We start from the raw sequence: 16,597 nt of genomic DNA on the forward strand, positions 1-16,597 counted from the left end.
TGGAAGCATGTAGGTAACTGTATGAGTCAGTGGGTTTTCTGTAGAGGGTGGTGTCTAATTTTCCATTGTTGATTTGTACTGTGGTGTCCAGGAAATGGATCTCTCGTGTGGAATGGTCCAGGCTGAGGTTAATGGTGGGGTGTAGGTTGTTGAAATCTCTGTGGAATGTCTCCAGTGTTTCTTGGCCATGCGTCCAGATCATAAAGATGTCATCGATGTAGCGTAAGTAGAGAAGGGGTAAAAGGGGACGGGAGTTGAGGAAACGTTGTTCTAGGTCAGCCATAAAGATATTAGCATACTGTGGGGCCATGCGTGTACCCATGGCTGTGCCGCTGATCTGGAGGTATAAGTTGTTCTCAAACTGGAAATAATTGTGGGTGAGAACGAAGTTACATAGGTCTGCTACCAGGTTGGCAGTGGTGTCCTCTGGGATAGTGTTTCTAATAGCTTGTAATCCATCTTCATGTGGGATGTTGGTGTATAGTGCTTCTACATCCATGGTGGCAAGGATGGTGTTATTGGGGAGGTTATCGATGTTTTGTAGTTTCCTTAGGAAGTCAGTAGTGTCTCGGAGAAAGCTGGGGGTGTTGGTTGCGTAGGGTTTGAGGAGAGAGTCTACATAGCTGGATAGACCAGTAGTGAGTGTGCTAATACCAGAGATGATGGGGCGTCCGGGGTGTCCAGGTTTATGGATCTTGGGAAGCAGGTAGAAAAGACCAGCAACTCCAGGCCCACCAGGCAGTCACACATGTATCTCCCAATCCTGCTGGGCAGACCTGCTGATATGCGCTGATGGTGGGCTTGCTGCGGGCAGCCCACTGTCTTGGGCTGGCCACACAGGATCATTGCCATTGGCCCTCCACTGGGACTCTGTTCCTGCAATATCTGTGCTAGACCATGGATGTTGCTGGACCAGAGAATCCCTGTTAATAGAGTTAATAGAGTTTCAACCTGTAGTAAGTGTGCTCCAGGTCCTGTGTCCTGTGTCCCACAAAAGTGCATCCAGACCTCAAAAGCACATTGGAAAAGCAATATGCTTTTGTGCAAGAGAGTGTCCACACTGCAGGGACACTCTTGCGCAAGAAAGCTCTGATTGCCATTAACAGAATGGCTACCAGAGCACCTGTGCTTTTTCTGATAGGCTCTTTTTGCGCAAGAAACTCCTGCGGAGTGTCCACGTCCTTGTAGTGTAGACACAGGCACCATGAAACCTCACACTTGGGCCCTGAAACAATGAATCAATTGAACAGTATGGAAAATGGGCTCAGATACCCAGGAAATTCAAAGCCATATTTCAACAGACAAGCTGAGTGAAAAGAATAGGTCATTTTGTCAATGACAACCAGAATTGGACACAGGAGAATCTTGAATGTATGAGAAAATGTGATTTAGCCCAGTCTGTTCCTCAACTTAAAAGAAAAGGCTAACTTCAATTGCAGTGAAGCATAATATAAAGGAGAGACAAAATATGACTGCAGGCTGTTGCTTGCTATAAAAGAATGTTTTTGCTGCTTTGTTCAATCTATAAATAAAACTACTTTGTTTTAAGAAATCTGCTAGTTAATATAATAAGTTCTTGATTAAAGTAAATGCACGTACCTGTGTATATGGGGGAGGAGGGAAAGCCATTGGTACAAGCAGCTTACTGACCGAGATCCCAGTATAAGAGAGGAAGAACTGAGATAAGATTGATAAAAGGTCTTACACCTGAATGGCTTAAACAGAATGACCAGAGAAGCGATTGAAGTACAACTAGCCCTGTGACTTTGACAAAAGAGAAAAAATGTTGGTTTGACTTTTCCATCTTGGTGTGTGCATGCGCGCGTGTGCACACGCACACATTTCTGTTGCACAGTGTTCTGTCACTGCTATTTCAGCTACAAAGCTGAAACTGCCTCATTAACCACAGCTGCTCCCTTAATAACCTTGTAATTCCACATTTCACACATCTTTTTTTCTGTGCGCTGTACATTAGTGCTCTGTATTATATCTCAATAAATAAAATATCATCTTTCTGTCCCATTGTTCCTCAAAATAACAACTATGGAAGTACAGTCTAATGCTAATACTAGCAATCAGTTCAAGAAAGCTAGCCATATAGTTGAAAAGAGGGAATAAAAATTTGCCCATTTCCCCTCCATCAACAGACGAATTGTTGCAACAGATATCAAGAGTTATAAATGTAACTTTGTCAAGGAGATTGACTTTTAAAAACTAAAATATACATGAATTATATGTAGAGGCTGGTGCATGCAGAAGCAGCCATTCTAATGATAATTCACCATCTAAATTTCCTATATTTAACTTATTCACTGCATTTAAAGTTAAAGAATATAACATGGAAATCATGGGAAGAGACTGTTGTTATAACTGGCAGAGAAGGTAAGAAATTAAGAACATATAATAGCTGGCACAAATTTCACACAAAGTCAAAATCTCTGTTGGCTATGAGGCCACCCCGTCGCCGTCCCTCTGACCACGGCTCCAGCACTGCCGTACCTGCAGCTGGGTGGCGTTTGGCCAGACACCAGAGGCTCCACCCCCTACGCCACCGGCACAGCAACGGCACACCACGCCGGATGGTGGGGGGGAGTGGATCCGAGGAGGAAGAGCCGGGAGGAGGCTTGGCAAGGGGCAGACCCTTCCCGACCAGGGGCAGAGCCTCTCGGTCAGTGCTGGGGATTGGACGTGGGATGGCCACGCAACCCCCCCCCCCCCATGTCAGCTACGGAGCCAGCAGGACAACTCAAAAGGTGGACACCGGCAGAAGAGGAGGGGAGTAAGGGATGGCTCCCCGGGAGAGAGAGGCGGCTGGAACCCTGAGACCATGGACCCAGGTAGGAAGCGACCCAGGACATGGTCGTGGTGGCCTGTGGGTTGGTGCGTTGCGGGGGCAGAACCCCCACAAACCAAACTGTGGGAGAAGCCCTTTCCCACAGTTCTTAGGGCCCTGGGTCGGGACTCAGAGTGGGGCTGGGCCCGAGCCTCCTTACCCCCCTAATCGGTCTCGGTAACCACCAGAGACCCAGAAAGTGTGTGGATCGTGCAAAGGGTACTCAGACTCTGCATGCTGGGAAAGGCGTGACACCTAAAAGGTTTTAGGCACGACCCCTCCCCGGACGGAGGACGAGGAGTGCTGTGCCAGTGCAGGCGGCCCGGGATGTGGGTGCTCCGTCATATATGGTGGACAATGTGGGCATTTTTTCAACCCCACCCCTGACATAAGAGGCAGACTCAGTGCCTCAGTAGGTTCAAAAAAAAAAGAAAAAAAGGGGGAGGATTACCCCGAAGGACGTGTTTCGGGGATTTGTGTGTTTTATAGGGTGACAAGAAATGGAAGGCCCAAAGTTATTAGAGTGGATGGCCGAGAACCAGTGGCAATTCCAGCAGCAGCAGACGCAGCTAATTCAGCAGCTGATTTCACAAGGGCAGGAGCATCAGAGGCAGCTCATAAGGGAACTATATGACCTGCAGCGGACGCCTACAGGAGGGGCCATGGGACCAGGAGTTAGTGGGCCAGCAGGGCCCAGCACGGGAAATAGTACGCAGATACCCATATGCCTGACCAAGATGGGGCTGAGTGATGATCCCGAAGCATACTTGGTGACATGTGAATCATAGAATCATAGAATACTAGGACTGGAAGAGACCTCGAGAGGTCATCGAGTCCAGTCCCCTGCCCTCATGGCAGGACCAAATACTGTCTAGACCATCCCTGATAGACATTTATCTAACCTACTCTTAAATATCGCCAGAGATGGGGATTCCACAACCTCCCTGGGCAATTTATTCCAGTGTTTGACCACCCTGACAGTTAGGAACTTTTTCCTAATGTCCAACCTAAACCTTCCTTGCTGCAGTTTAAGCCCATTGCTTCTTGTTCTATCCTCAGAGGCCAAGATGAACAGGTTTTCTCCCTCTTCCATATGACACCCTTTTAGATAACTGAAAACTGCTATCATGTCCCCCCTCAGTCTTCTCTTTTCCAAATTAAACAAACCCAATTCCTTCAGCCTTCCCTCATAGGCCATGTTCTCTAGACCTTTAATCATTCTAGTTGCTCTTCTCTGGACCCTCTCCAATTTTTCCACATCTTTCTTGAAATGCGGTGCCCAGAACTGGACACAATACTCCAATTGAGGCCTAACCAGCGCAGAGTAGAGTGGAAGAATGACTTCTCGTGTCTTGCTCACAACAGACCTGTTAATACATCCCAGTATCATGTTTTCTTTCTTTGCAACAGCATCACACTGCTGACTCATATTTAACTTGTGGTCCACTATAACCCATAGATCCCTTTCTGCTGTACTCCTTCCCAGACCGTAGCTTCCCATTCTGTTTGTGTGAAACTGATTGTTCCTTCCTAAGTGGAGAACTTTGCATTTGTCTTTATTAAACTTCATCCTATTTATTTCAGACCATTTCTCCAATTTGTCCAGGTCATTTTGAATTATGACCCTATCCTCCAGATTAGTCGCAATCCCTCCCAGCTTGGTATCATCTGCAAACTTAATTAGCGTACTTTCTATATCGATATCTAAATCGTTGATGAAGATATTGAACTGAGCCGGTCCTAAAACAGGGCGGGTAGCTGAGGCTGCCCAATGGTCTGAGGACCAGAGGGCTACCCTCCTGGCCCCTTACCTGACCGGCCCGGCCCAACTGGCCTACTGCAGCCTCCCAGCCCATGAGGTGTTATGCTACTACAAGGTCAAGAGGGCAATCCTTGACCAATTAGGGGTTACACCGTAAACCTACTGACAGAGGTTCTGCCAGGAACAGTATCCACCAGGAGCTCGGCCATGAGCCATGGCACAGAAGCTGCAAGAGGTGGGCCACCGGTGGCTAGAACCAGAACAGAAAACCGGAGAACAAGTGGCTGAGATGATCTTCCTGGCACAATTTCTCGAGATCTTACCTGCGGAAGGTCAGACGTGGGTTCGCTGTCACCGACTCAGCTCCCTGAATGAGGCTGTGGTCCTAGTGAGGATCTGGCGGTGGCAGGAGGAATGGGGGAATCTGAGAAGTTCAGGAAGGACCCACCCAAGAACTCCAAGGGGGGGAGAGGATTCCAGAGAAGTGGAGACAAACTGGCAGCACCCGGCCAAGGCCAGGGAGAATTTGAGAGCCGGCGGCTGGCCCTGAAATGGCTGGTATCCCTACGAAGGGAAGTGGCCAAAGGACCAGGCAGCCTGAAGAAGGACCGGCCAACATCGACGGGGAAGGAAGAGCCCCAGAAGGTCTGTTTCAAGTGTGGGCAGGAGGGACATTTTAGAAGGGATTGCCCCTTCATAGACTACTCATTTGGCCAGGCCCTAACGGTGAGACAGGGGGGAGCACCAGATGGCGGGAGGATACTGGTAAAGCTCCTGGCAGAGGATGCAGAAGTGGAGGCCCTAGTGGACAGGGGGAGCAGCCAGATCCTCATTTGGGCCAACCTCGTGAAGCCAACCCATGAAGTGGGTCCATCCATGAGTATGCAGTGCGTACATGGGGACGTGCTCACCTACCAAACGGCCTGGGTCTGCTTGGTGGAAGGGGAGGAGGTGTCCCTGTGCTGGGCCGCCTTGGTACCCGGCTTAGCTTACCCCGTTATTCTGGGGTGGGATTGGTAGGGGTTCCGCCGGATCTGACGAAACTGGCAGGCCCAGGGAGAAACGAGACAAGCCTGCCTTAATACGGGAGTCCCTAGGCCAGCCCGCGAGAGCCAACGAGATTCCAGTCCTGTCGAGGCAAACCCCATTAACAGGAAGATCAGCGAGAGGGGCCCATCGCGGGGAGGCCCCGAGTCAGAGGACACCCTGGAGGGGTGAGATTTTGTAGAAGCCCAGTGAGCCGACCTGGCCCCGCAGCGAGCGTGGGAAACCACAACAGATGGAAGCGAGGAACCATTGCAAAGACCACCCCCCGGACCACATTTTGAGGTACACGTCGATAAGTTGTATTGAGTCATAGAAGGCTCCCTGGCAACGGGGAGTGTGCGCCAATTGTTGGTCCTGGCGTGATACAAGAAGGCGGTACTCGAATTGGCCCATGACAACCCCTGGGCGGAGCACTTGGGCTTGGAGAAAACCCTGCAGCACATCATGCAGAGGTTTTATTGGCCCGGCATCCATAAGGAGGTGCGGGACTTTTGCAAATCCTGCCCCGCTTGCCAGAGGATGAGCACCAAGAGAGGGTCTAAGGCCCCCTTGATGTTATTGCCCGTCGTCGGAGTTCCCATCAACTGGATAGCCCTAGACCTGGTGGGCCCTCTGGAGAGATCCCGCGGGGGTACCAGTAGATAATGGTAATCCTGGATTACGCCACCCGCTACCCAGAGGCGGTGCCCCTCCGAAACACCACAGTGGCCACACTAGCCCAGTAATTAGTGGGTGTCTTCTCCCGGGGGGTGGAATCCCCCGTGAGATCCTGACGGATCAAGGTACGAATGTAACCTCACAATTAATGACTGAGCTGTGTCAACTCCTAAACGTAAAGCAGCTAAGGACTCGGTATTCCACCCTCAAACAGATGGGCTGGTGGAGCGTTTTAACCAGACACTAAAGTCTATGCTGTGCCATTTTGTACAGGAAGATCCCTGTGACTGGGACCAATTCCACCCGGCCTTGCTATTTGCGGTCCGGGAGCTGCCTCAAGTATCCACGGGGTATTCCCCGTTCGAACTACTATATGGGCGACAGCCCTGAGGGATCCTGGACGTGATATGGGAAACCTGGGAGGAGCAGGCGCCCCATGAGGTGGGGGTAGTATCCTACATTCTGCAGCTATGGAAGCGGCTGCAAGAGTTAGGGGAGTTCACCCGTGTTAACCTGACACGCGCCCAAGAGAAGCAGGCCTTATACTACAACGGGAGGCCCACTTGTGGGTCTTCGAGCCAGGCGATAAGGTACTCTTGTTGCTCCCCTCAAAGGAGTCAAAACTAATGGCCAAATGGCAAGGGCCTTTCACTGCGTAGAGTGGGAAAGGTGGACTATGAGATCCAACTGTCAGGGAGGCGCAAGGACTCTCAAATTTACCATGTCAACCTTTTGAAAAGGTAGAAAGCGCGGGAACAGCTCCTGCCGAACCAGAACTGGGACCCTGCAGCGACCTGCGGGGGATGTCAACCCCAAAACACCTAGGCGACTCACTGGACACGCAACAGAGGAACGAACTCCACCAACTACTGCTGGAGTACCACTCGGTCTTGTCTGCACGGCCCGGGCAGACCACCCTGACAAGCCATCACATCGCCACCGACCTGGGTAAGTTCCATCCCCTCCCAAGGAAGATGTGGGAGACAGTTCAAAGGGAGGTGCAGTCTATGCTTCAGCTAGGCATAATCGAGGAATCCCACAGTGAATGGTATAGCCCCATTGTCCTCATCCCCAAGCCCAATGGCTCCCTCCGTTTTTGTATAGACTTTTGCAAGGTCAATGCTATCTCAAGGTTCGATGCATACCCCATGCCATGGATTGACGAATTACTAGACCGGCTGGGGAAGGCCCGCTATACCTCGACCCTGGACTTGACAAAGGGGTATTGGCAAATCCGCCTTACCCCAGCCTCCAAGAAAAAGACAGCCTTTTTGACCTCCTTTGGACTTTTCCAATTCATAACAATACCATTCGGACTGCATGGGGCAGCAGCTACATTTCAGAGGCTTATGGACAAGGTGCTGAGAGACCATCACGATTATGCCACCGCATATATTGATGATATAGTCGTGTATAGCCTCTCATGGCAGGAACACCTACAACACCTCCAGGCCATACTCGAAGCCCTACAAGGAGCCGGGCTGGCTGCTAACCCGGACAAATGCTGCTTCGAGCAATGGGAAGTGACCTACCTCGGCTACAGGGTGGCGGGGGGAGAGGGGACGGTTGCGGCCCTTGGTGGATAAAGTCAGTGCCCCGAGGGAATATCCTGCCCCAACGCAAGTGCAGCAGTTCCTGGGTTTAACCAGGTTTTACTGCCAGTTTGTGCTAGGGTTTGCAATCATAGCGGCCCCACTCTCAGACCTGGTGAGGAAGACACAGCCCAATAAAGTCCAGTGGTCTCCCCAGTGTGAACGAGCCTTCAGGGAACTGAGGGACCGGCTGGTCAACCCACCGGTCTTGATCCAACCGGATTTCTCTAGGCCCTTTGTGGTACAGCTGGACGCTTCGGAGACTGGACTAGGAGCTCTTTTATCCCAAGTGGTGGAAGGCACCGAGCACCCTGTCCTTTACCTCAGTCGAAAACTCTTGCCGAAGGAACAAAACTATGCTACCATTGAAAAGGAAGTGCTAGCCGCAAAATGGGCAATCGACTCATTAAGATACTATCTCTTAGGCAACTCCTTCACGCTAGTGACCGACCATGCTCCCTTATGCTGGATGAACTCAATGAAGGAGACCAACCCACACTTGATGAGGTGGTACCTCTCATTACAACCCTACCAGTCTGAAATTGCACACCGTCTGGGCAAGGACCATAGCAATGCGTATTTTTTTTCCCGGATGCATGAACCCCGAGGTGAGGGAACTGACGGCAAACTAATGGTGGGTGTGTGTGACGGGGACGCACTGGCTCCCTGCTACGAGGCCGCGCTGGCCCCATCCCTCTGAGGGGAGGTGGCCCCCCCGGCCGCGGCTCCAGCGCTGCCGCACCTGCAGCCGGGCAGCATTTGACCAGACGCCAGAGGCTCCACCCCCTACGCCACCAGTGCAGCGGCAGCACGTCATGCTGGACGGGGGGGAAGAGCCAAGGGGGAAGAGCTGGGAGGAGGCTTGGCCACATCTTCCCGGCCAGGGGCAGACCTTCCCGGACGGCACCGGGGATTGGACGCAGGATGGCCCCTGGCAGCTATGGGGCCGGCGGGATGACTCAAAAGGTGGCCACTGGCAGAAGAGGAGGGGAGCAAGGGATGGCTCCCCAGGAGTGAGAGAGGAGGCTGGAACCCTGAGAACACAGACCATTGGCCACAGGAGGTAGGAAGCGACCCAGGGCGTGGCCATGGTGGCCCGTGGGTTGGTGCATTGTGGGGGCAGAACCCCCACCAACCGAACCGTGGGAGAAGCTCTTTCTCCCGGTTCTTAGGGCCTTGGGTCGGGACTCAGAGCGGGGACGGGCCCGAGCTCTCATACCCCACTGATCGGTCTCGGTAACCACCAGAGACCCAGAAAGTGTGTGGATCGCGGCAAAGGGTACTCAGACTTTGATTGCACACTGGGAAGGGCATGACACCTGAAAGGTGTTAGGCACGACCCCTCCCTGGATGGAGGATGAGGAGTGTCGTGTCAGCGCAGGCGGCCCGGGACATGGGCGCTCCGTCACATATGGTGGAGAATGTGGGCATTTTTTCAACCCCACCCCTGACATAAGGGGCAGACTCAGTGCCTCAGTAGGTTACAAAAAAGGAGGGGTTACCCCGAAGGACGTGTTTCGGGGATGAGGGGTGTCGTGCCGGCGCGGGCAGCCCAGGACATGGGCACTCCGTCACCGATATCCATACAGATAAACTAAAGGCTGTTTGTGTACTTGCAGTAAAAAAATGAGCTATCAGTTACATAGAACCCATATTGACACAACTGTACTAAGACACCATGCAAAAACATGAAACTGAGATGATGAGGGAAAGTAGCAGAGCTGAAAAATAGTAACCTCTTTTCCTTCCTCTTTTTAGCTTTTCCACTGAAGAAACTGTTAAAAATCAACACTAAGAACTTGGAAAAAGCCTGTAACGGCATGGAAGTATTTTTATTTATCCTTGTGTATATTCCAAGTTATAGTTCAGGGGGACTACTCAAGTGTAAAGTTGTGTGTGTGTGCTCAGATTATGGCCTTACTTTTGGAAAAGGATAGAAAACTGCTATGTAGGTGGCTTTCCCCCTTTTTCTAAGGGCATCAATCCCAGAGATGGTTTTGAATCCCTAAAGGAAATTTCCGGTGTTGTATATTTCTTTTGAAGAATAAAAATTAGATCTGTCCATTTCAAATATAGTAGAACTTACCGTGTAAGTATTAGTTAACAATTAGTATTAAATGTATTAGTTAACAAAAAACATAAAAAGGTAAAACTTCCAACAGGATTTGTTATCTGACCTTAGAATTGGAATCTACCTACGTAGCTTCCATTTCTTAGCCTTGTCTACACTAGGGAGTTATTTCAAAATTACTCCCCTTATTTCAAAATAACAAGTGGAGTGTCTACACTCCAAGATCATTATTTCGAAATAATGGGCTGGTTATTTTGAAATAATAACCCCTACTGTCCACAAGTAATAATGCTAATTTCAAAATAGTTATTTTGAAATAGACGTGTCTGGATACTCTGGTGCTACTATTTTGAAATAACTACTCCCCAGAGTAATTCAAACTAATTATTCCCTAGTGTTTCCTGGGGCTCTAAGTTGAGGTAGTATGTCCACAAGAATGGAGCCTACTTCATACTAATTTTGGACATACTATTTTGAAATTACAATTTTGGCAGTTATTTCAAAATAAGTTATTTCAAAATAATTTCCTAGTCTAACCGTGCTCTGAGGCAGTGGACTACTAGCTATCCATCTTCAACTGAAATTCTTCAGCTTGCTGACAGAGGAACAACTTCCTCCTACCTCTCTGTATTTGATTTTGTAACTTAAATGTAGATGCAGTGTAGCCCTAAAAAAATAATCCTTGCAATACCCCTGTGAGGTAGACAAAAAAGCATTCATTGTTTTCCACATTTTACAGGTGAATTAAGTGAGTTCTCAAGGCCACCGAAGGAGCCAGTGTTAGAACCAACTTTAAAACACTGAGACCTGGTTCAGCCACCTGTGCACAGTCCACAAGGCCATCCCTCTTGCCTATGGAAGTCCATGCCACTCACAGACTCTCAGATCCCGGCACAATTTCTATTGTGGAGAAGAGAGAGGAGGCTTGGAAGTCTTTCTCATGTTCATGCCACATAGTGAGGAAGCTGAGCAAAATTATTCGTTCCTCCTTATACAGTATTTCCCTTTTTTGTCCCTTGTCAAATCAGGAAGGGCTGACAAGAATGTATGGCTCTGGCCTTAACTACATGCTCCTAAAACAAGGTGGCTATTACAAAGGGTCCTTGTTTTTGTATTCAGAGTAAGCCTATATTGGTGTTTCCACTTTGTTTTTTAGAGTACAAATTTTCAGTGAAGCAACTCACATATGATTATGTGCTTTTCATCTGCAGGATAACCTCTGCAATCAAAAATCAATACATGCCCCATGTGAAAATCAGTTTGTTCCTGTCTACAAGTACTTGAAACAGCTTGGATTTGCTTTGATTGGGAAGAATGGTTCCCATATAGAACTTTGTGTATTTATGCACGGAGGCAGCTTCAAATTTTCTATATATAAAAAAATGTGAAAGCTTTAAAGTCCTTAATCTGGACATGCCTGGTTAGAAACAGGGGATTTATATTAATTGGTAGGAGAGAATCCCAGCTACCAAATGGGACAGAGCTCTCACTTTTAGGTCTAGAGGGCCCCATGATGTCATATTTAAAATGAAAATATTTCAGTGTAAGCTGTTCTACAAGTTTTTAATGGTTCCCGCCAAGACTTGTACAGTTGAATTCCTGGTAAAATAAGCATCCAGATTTACATGTAATGTGATATTAAAGACAGTAGAAATTAAAAAAAAATCTCTAAACCAGCCCTCAGTGAGTATTTCCCTAACATATAGGGAATACACACATACGCAATGGTGTGATGTAAAACAAGGTATGCTGAGTATCATTGGGGATGACCTGCACAACTCACTCATGGATCTTCCACACAGATCCAGTCATGATCTCAAACTCATTATTATTATTATTATTAATTTATTTGTATTACTATAACACCTTTAATCCCTAGTCATAAATTCTTCACCCAACCATTAATTCTCCATCTCCTCATATATATAAAAATCATGAATAAATTCACTGAAGTGGATAAATAGATTTATTCTTGATTTGCACCAGAAAACAAATCAGGCTGCACATATCAATTAAATATATCAATATTGTAGTTAAGAGCTTACGTAAATACCTGCACATATGGAAACCATTTGTAGATCATACTAACAAGAAGTTTTATTGGTCTAACAATACAGAAACTTTATATCCTTTAATGTCATCTACTGTCAACCTTGAGAGTACCAAAGTATCAGTACAGGGCTTGTTTTTTATGGAGGACCTGTTGCATAGCATTTGGTACAATAAGAATATTTTTTGCATTGGCTTCTGGACTCCTTTCCAAATAGTGGGAACTGGCAGAAGTAATCATACCAGGTTACTAGTACAACTGGCACCAGAAGCACCAAGTAAAAGGAAATCCAGATGGTAGTTTATGGAACAAGCTAGACTTATCACCAATCAATAAGAGAGTATCAGCAACTGTGGAAGTATACATCTAACACTTACAAGGAGAAAAATGAAAAAAATAACAGTTACAGACAAATGAGAGACTGCAATCCCATTCTGTAAAATAACTGAAGAGAAATATAATGCAATAGAAATCTATTTCAGATCTCCTCCAATAAAGTGCAAAAATATCAGTGTATTTGGAAGATGAATTCAGGCTTTGTGTATGGTAGAGGACAAAAATGTATAAAGAAAAATCATCTCCTTAACAGGAATGCTTATCGTTCTCTAAGAGTATGTCTACACTAGCCACCCTAGTTCGAACTTGCAAATGTAGTCATTTGAACTTGCAAATGAAGCCCAGGATTAAAATATACCGGACTTTATTTGCATGTTCCTGGGCGTCACCGTTTTTAAATGCCTGGTAGTTCGGACTCCCTGCCCATGGCTACACGTGGCACAGGCTAGGTAGTTCGAATTAAAGCTCCTAATTCGAACTACTGTTACTACTCCTCATTGCTCTTCATTGCAGGGAGTCCAAACTACTAGGCATTTAAAAATGGTGGCACCCGGAAACATGCAAATGAAGCCCGGGATATTTTAATGCCGGGCTTCATTTGCAAGTTCGAATGATTACATTAGCTAACTTAGTTCGAACTAGGGTGGCAGTGTGGACACACCCTAATATGTTTATCCAAACAAGTAAGTTCAGCAATTTCTCTCTGGGAGAGGCAAAAGCTGAAGAACCTGGTAACATTGCTTTTTGTCTGTCATTTGCTCACAGGTCAACATAGATTTGATACTGCAAGGAGCTGAGCATTCCTGTCAGGTGTTAAGTGCAGCAAATATTTAATCCTGTGAGTGGGAGTACATAAGACTCACACTCCCTCATACATGTGCTCGTCACTTGCAAGATCAAGACCCAGTTGCTGTATTTCTGTGAAGCTAGCCTTAGAAATAAACTCCACTGGCAAAGAGATAAATTGGCATTAGTATTATCAACCAGTATAATTCTGCTGTCACTATATACAGTCCTTAATTAAAGGAACATCAATATTGTTCTATGTCTGAAATACTGGGTCTTTTACTATAAACCTCCCTAATAGGGATTAATTGTCTGAAATGATGCATTTACAGCCTCAAGGCAGAGAGCTGCTGCTGTCTTTAGTGGAGAAAGCTAGCAATGCTGCACCACATTGTGTGAGGAAAGTTGCTGGATTCAAAGACCAAGTATTGTGCAATAGGAGCAGAAACTTACTGTCTTCCTGAAGCTTCTTTTGTCTGGTAGTGATTGGCTTGTGTGAGCCAGCCTGGTTGATACTCTAGGACTAGCATGTTTTCCAAATAGGGGGAAAAAACCTGAGCATATATTTTGGTCTCAATTTTAGATTAAAGGTAGCAGCTGAAAATAAAGCATGAAAGAACAATCCCCATGAAAGAGAAATTCTTAAAATAACTGTAAATGACTTAGCCCAGATCTCATGTAACTTGTAAATCATACAAATGAAATGGGCTCAAGCAACATACTGCAGATGCAATCTGATAAAATAGGTGGATAGGCAGCTGTACTATGCAGATGTACCTACAAGCCTTAAAACTGAATGACATCAGTGACTTTTTAAATAACTCCATGTTGCATTATATATCTTTCTGTCAGTGTGTTCAATTTCATAGAATTAAACATAAAATATATAAAAAGAATATACATAGTCATTGGAATTCAGAAAAAAATGATCTTAAGGTTTGCTCAATTTTTGAACCACCATCAGGATTTAAAAATATATCCCAGGAAAAGAAGTGAGAGGTATGTTAATGTGTTAGAAAAAAATATACATACATAATAGACTACTATTTTTAGGGCTTAAGTGGGAGTTAACTGATGTATAGGTCTTGTGCTGGCCCTCTACACAGAAATGAATTTTTTGCTTCAGAATATACTTCATTTAATTTGGCAGATCTGCTATTCCACTAAAAACACTGGTTTGCCATATGGCATGATAAAAGGATTGTGACAAAATGCTACTATGTGATAGAACTGATAATAAGAAGGGTTTGTATTAATTTATTTAACCCTTTGAGTAGTTGGGCATTGATTTTTAACCAGTGTGAGCTATGCATTCTATTGTCAACGACTCATGCTTTAACAATTGCTATTGTCACAAGTTTTGACTGGATATGGGATGTTGACAAATTGAGGATTATATAAGTTTTAGTTTCACAAATGTTTTCTTGACTATACATGTGTTTGTGCAGCCTTTAAATTGTTGTGCATAAAGATGCAATGGAGCTACTCGATTCTATTGTTATAAGGCTCTGCGTAAGTGGTTATTGTTGGAGAGTAATTTCTGAGGGTGAAAGATGCAGCTTTAGTTCTAAAATATCATTGTGTATGGTAGCCCACAGTGGATCTACATTGCCATAGAAAACTCAACTGAACCCTAGTATCACTCAAACTTACAGGAATTCGACTTGGAAGAACAGGAGATTCAGTGTGAGTAGGTAACCTTTGGCTATATTAATATGAGAGATAAATGGCTATTATTTGTTACAATATTATAAATATGTGATTGTAACACTGAACAATTGTTTGTGGTTGCCTTGTAGCTCCTGCAACAACTTATAGTGAAAAATCAAATTGGAACATTTTCCAGCAAAATTCAATGTGATGTTTTTTCTCAGCTTGTTTTCCATAGTTTTCAAACCCCCTAAATTACTGAAAATCGCAATGACTCAATAAGTTACATACTTATGCTCATGCCTAATTTTACGCATGGTAGTAGAGCACACACTTGAAGTCCGGAAGGATGTGCTCCTTTCAGTTGACTTTCTTTAACTGCTGGGCAGGCTTTGCTTGGTGACTGTTCTCAGGAAAAAGCCTGCTGCTGACTCCGCATATCATTTCATATTTGCGTATTTATGCAACACCTCACACTTCCTTTGCCCCGCCTCAACCCCGTTATATTTTTCTTTATTTTATAATATTTTAATTACATACCCTGCTGGTCAAGCATTTGATAGCAGTTAATGAAGTTTAGTTAAATGGCCCAATATAGATCCTTCAAGTGAACTTTCACCCCATGGCTGTGTCTAGACTGGCCACTTTTTCCAGAAAAGCAGCCGCTTTTCCGGAAATACTTGCCAGCTGTCTACATTGGCTGCTTGAATTTCCGCAAAAGCACTGACGATCTCATGTAAGATTGTCACTGCTTTTGCGGAAATACTATGCTGCTCCCATTCGGGCAAAAGTCTTTTTCCGAAAACTTGTGCGCAAAAGGGCCAATGTAGACAGCAGAGATTTATTTTCCGCAAAAAAGCCCCGATTACGAAAATGGTGATCAGGGCTTTTTTGCAGAAAAGCGCGTCTAGATTGGCCACGGATGCTTTTCCGCAAAAAGTGCTTTTGTGGAAAAGCATCCTGCCAATCTAGACGTGCTTTTCCGAAAATGCTTTTAATGGAAAACTTTTCAGTTAAAAGCATTTCCGGAAAATCATGCCAGTGTAGACGTGCATGTGTATTACTGTTTTAGTGAGGTCTGTGGTGTATTTCCCATTATAGTTATCTTAATCTAGAAACATTTAAATACTCCTAATTCAGAAATTGAATTTTTAGCTGTAAACAATGTTTTAAAACATTGATATGATATCACTGGCTGAGATGAACAATGGGCACGTAGGAAATGCAACCTAAATTTTGCACTTACATGCTCAGGCTGTGTCTAGACTGGCAAGTTTTTCTGCAAAATCATCTGATTTTGTGGAACAACTTGCCAGTTGTCTACACTGGCCATTTGAATTTCCGCAAGAACACTGAAGATCTCATGTAAGATCGTCAGTGTTCTTGCGGAAATAGGGTATGTCTACACTACCCTCCTAGTTCGAACTAGGAGGGTAATGTAGGCATACCGCACTTGCAAATGAAGCCCGGGATTTGAATTTCCCGGGCTTCATTTGCATAAGCGGGGAGCCGCCATTTTTAAATCCCCGCTTGTTCGAACCCCTAGTCCGAACTACCTAGTTCGAGCCCCGTGTAGCCGCGCTACACGGGGTTCGAACAAGCGGGGATTTAAAAATGGCGGCTCCCCGCTTATGCAAATGAAGCCCGGGAAATTCAAATCCCAGGCTTCATTTGCAAGTGCGGTATGCCTACATTACCCCGCTAGTTCGAACTAGCGGGGTAGTGTAGACATACCCAGAATTATATGGATGCAAGAGACCTCAGGAAGTCATCAAGTCCAATCCCTTGCCCATAGCAGGACCAACCCTAACTA

The sequence above is a fragment of the Pelodiscus sinensis genome, chromosome 3 (genome assembly GCF_049634645.1).
Source record: "Pelodiscus sinensis isolate JC-2024 chromosome 3, ASM4963464v1, whole genome shotgun sequence".
NCBI lineage: Eukaryota > Metazoa > Chordata > Testudines > Trionychidae > Pelodiscus > Pelodiscus sinensis.